Here is a 4,616-nt window from a genome sequence, read left to right as displayed (position 1 = left end):
AAAACTAAATGGATCTTTTTCCTCACGTCAGATTTTTTTTCATCACTTTTTTTGTTGGGTTGTTTTGTCGTCTCATTTTTGTCACATTTTCGTGACTTTTTTGTCACTTTTCCATCAAATTATTCGGATTTTTTGGTTAAATTCTTATCACTTTTTTGTCCATTTTTTCCTAATTTTTTTGTCCATTTTTTGTAAATTTTTTGTCAAATTTTTCGTCAAATTTTTCTAAATTTTTTGTCAAATTTTTCTCACTTTTTGTCAATTTTTTCTCAATTTTTCGTCAATTTTTTCTAAATTTTTTGTCAAATTTTTCTCAATTTTTTGTCAATTTTTTCTCAATTTTTTGTCAATTTTTTCTCAATTTTTTCTCAATTTTTTCTCAATTTTTTCTCAATTTTTTGTCAATTTTTTAATCACTTTTTTGTCAATTTTTTTCTCACTTTTTCGTCAATGTTTTCTCACTTTTTGTCACATTTCCATCATTGTTTTCATCTCAGTTTTGTTGCTATTTTCACACCTTTTTTCCAGAAGCTTTTGGATTGGGGTAAAGCCAAACTGGAGAAAATGTGCTCGGTTCAGGTGGGAGTTAAGGCGTTAATATTGCCTGCAGTTCACAAACTATCCACCAGGGAGTTCCTGCAGCGCCCTCAGCACCCTGGGTTCCCACGGCCTTGGGACTAAACCAGGTCCGAGCCCCCTCTGGCTGCCTTCTCTCCTCATGAACAGCGCCCCCTCTGGCTGCCTGTTTTTAAACAAACTGTGAATCTTTGAACTGAAACTGACGTTAAAGGGATAAAGGGGCCGTTGTTGGACTGAAGAATTAAAGGTGATGTTTTAACTCCGGTCGGTTCTGAAATGACCTGAAGTCTTTAAACGCAGCACTTTAACAGACGACACTAAAGCGGCCTTTACTTTACACTTTTCTATGAATGTAAAACCTCCTGAAGAAACACAGTCTGTAAATGAACTCTTCTTTGTTTTAACTTTTCTCTGATTAAACTAAAGCTGTAAAGAAACATTTCAATAAATAAAAGTCAAAAATCCGTTTTTTGAGTCTTGATGACACTCGGGCTGCGTCCGAACCAAGCAGATTGGTCAGAGCTCTTACACCAAACCAGATGTGCGTCAGCGTCCGCCATGACAAGAAGCTTTCGAATTGGTCTGTCAGTTAGGAAGGACTTAGGAAAAGGAGCCTTGATGCTAACTAGCATAGCCACTTTAGCATAAGGACCTCTGATGCTAACTATCATAGCCACTTTAGCATAAGGACCTCTGATGCTAACTATCATAGCCACTTTAGCATAGGGACCTCTGGTGCTAACTATCATAGCCACTTTAGCATAGGGACCTCTGGTGCTAACTATCATAGCCACTTTAGCATAGGGACCTCTGATGCTAACTATCATAGCCACTTTAGCATAAGGACCTCTGATGCTAACTATCATAGCCACTTTAGCATAAGGACCTCTGATGCTAACTATCATAGCCACTTTAGCATAGGGACCTCTGATGCTAACTATCATAGCCACTTTAGCATAGGGACCTCTGGTGCTAACTATCATAGCCACTTTAGCATAGGGACCTCTGGTGCTAACTATCATAGCCACTTTAGCATAGGGACCTCTGATGCTAACTATCATAGCCACTTTAGCATAGGGACCTCTGGTGCTAACTAACATAGCCACTTTAGCATAGGGACCTCTGGTGCTAACTATCATAGCCACTTAAGCATAGGGACCTCTGGTGCTAACTATCATAGCCACTTTAGCATAGGGACCTCTGATGCTAACTATCATAGCCACTTTAGCATAGGGACCTCTGATGCTAACTATCATAGCCACTTTAGCATAGGGACCTCTGGTGCTAACTATCATAGCCACTTTAGCATAGGGACCTCTGGTGCTAACTATCATAGCCACTTTAGCATAGGGACCTCTGATGCTAACTATCATAGCCACTTAAGCATAGGGACCTCTGGTGCTAACTATCATAGCCACTTTAGCATAGGGACCTCTGATGCTAACTATCATAGCCACTTTAGCATAGGGACCTCTGATGCTAACTATCATAGCCACTTTAGCATAGGGACCTCTGGTGCTAACTATCATAGCCACTTTAGCATAGGGACCTCTGGTGCTAACTATCATAGCCACTTTAGCATAGGGACCTCTGATGCTAACTATCATAGCCACTTTAGCATAGGGACCTCTGGTGCTAACTATCATAGCCACTTTAGCATAGGGACCTCTGGTGCTAACTATCATAGCCACTTTAGCATAGGGACCTCTGATGCTAACTATCATAGCCACTTTAGCATAGGGACCTCTGGTGCTAACTATCATAGCCACTTTAGCATAGGGACCTCTGGTGCTAACTATCATAGCCACTTTAGCATAGGGACCTCTGATGCTAACTATCATAGCCACTTTAGCATAGGGACCTCTGGTGCTAACTATCATAGCCACTTTAGCATAGGGACCTCTGGTGCTAACTATCATAGCCACTTTAGCATAGGGACCTCTGATGCTAACTATCATAGCCACTTTAGCATAGGGACCTCTGATGCTAACTATCATAGCCACTTTAGCATAGGGACCTCTGGTGCTAACTATCATAGCCACTTTAGCATTGGGACCTCTGATGCTAACTATCATAGCCACTTTAGCATAGGGACCTCTGATGCTAACTATCATAGCCACTTTAGCATAGGGACCTCTGGTGCTAACTATCATAGCCACTTTAGCATAGGGACCTCTGGTGCTAACTATCATAGCCACTTTAGCATAGGGACCTCTGGTGCTAACTATCATAGCCACTTTAGCATTGGGACCTCTGATGCTAACTATCATAGCCACTTTAGCATAGGGACCTCTGGTGCTAACTATCATAGCCACTTTAGCATAGTGACCTCTGGTGCTAACTATCATAGCCACTTTAGCATAGGGACCTCTGATGCTAACTATCATAGCCACTTTAGCATAGGGACCTCTGATGCTAACTATCATAGCCACTTTAGCATAGGGACCTCTGATGCTAACTATCATAGCCACTTTAGCATAGGGACCTCTGATGCTAACTATCATAGCCACTTTAGCATAGGGACCTCTGATGCTAACTATCATAGCCACTTTAGCATAGGGACCTCTGATGCTAACTATCATAGCCACTTTAGCATAGGGACCTCTGATGCTAACTATCATAGCCACTTTAGCATAGGGACCTCTGGTGCTAACTATCATAGCCACTTTAGCATAGGGACCTCTGATGCTAACTCTCATAGCCACTTTAGCATAGGGACCTCTGATGCTAACTATCATAGCCACTTTAGCATAGGGACCTCTGGTGCTAACTATCATAGCCACTTTAGCATAGGGACCTCTGATGCTAACTATCATAGCCACTTTAGCATAGGGACCTCTGATGCTAACTAACCGGTGATTAGGAGCTATGTGCCGTCCCATAAGCCACAGGACCAAGTTTCCAACTTTTATTGCAAAGGTTGTTACGTCGACAACAGTACGTGTTAAAAACTGACTTATAAAAGAATTGATGCTGAACTGACACTTTCAAAATAATCTAATGTAGCATTTTCTTTGAGTGAACGAATGAGGTAAAGTCACTGTAGGTGCTGTAGATGCAGGTGTGTGTTTTTTTTTTTGCTACAGTTGTTGATTTTGTTTTACTAAAACTTTTGCCATAGTTACCATTAGTTTTAATGTCGCGTGTTATTTGCATAGATAGAAACAAATGCAAATGTGGGCTATAGAAAACATTAAAAGTAAATAAAATGAAGTAACTTTATAATTTGCAGTTATGTATGTTTCGTGCTTGACATCGCCGTGTTTGGTCCGCGACTCACAGGCACTTTTTCATTTTGTCCTTGGAGACAAAAAGTTTGGGCCCCCCTGATATACAGTATAAGGACGGTAAATTGAGAGTGAGAGCATTTACTTTGTAACTGGACTTCATTTTATAAACAAACTCAATCAATATCTTAAAACAATAAAGACTGTGACTAATCAAAAAGCCATCAAAGCCCATAACGCATTCTGCAAATACCACATGTTAACACAGTAAATGCTATATGTCATCCTGTATCATAATGTATTGATTCAAAATCCCCCTTTTCTGTCTTGATCTATGCTGTATGACTCTATTACTTTATTTTCTGTATTTCCCTCTTTTCTTTTTCTTTTTTATGTTTGTTTTGTTTTGGATCAACGTCTCCCTCCTGGCCTTAAACATGTGAATATGCTCATATGTATACACGTACTTTGACAGCATTTTTATTTTGCAATCACATCTCTGTTAAATAAAAATAAAAAAATATATTAAAAAAAACGTCCCGGAAATCGCCTGATCTTTATTTTTATTTCTATTTTTATTTTTGTTCCACACTTTAAAAAAATAAATACATTTAAAAAAGCTGTTCCCTGATGACCGTCCTAAGATGGCCGCCAAAGCCGGACGTTGGTTCAAAAGCGTTACCATGACAACCGCAGCTGAAAGCCTTGGCGCTGCGGTCCTGGAGCGCCCCCTCGCGGCCCTGGAGCAGACTGCAGCCCCCCCGCTCCCTCACCCCCTCCCTCCCGCTCTGCTCCTGCCGCTCCTCCCGC

Source organism: Gobius niger, assembly GCF_951799975.1.
Source record: "Gobius niger genome assembly, chromosome: 16".
NCBI lineage: Eukaryota > Metazoa > Chordata > Actinopteri > Gobiiformes > Gobiidae > Gobius > Gobius niger.
The sequence above is the reverse complement of the archived record's forward strand: the minus strand, read 5'-3'. Positions refer to the sequence as shown.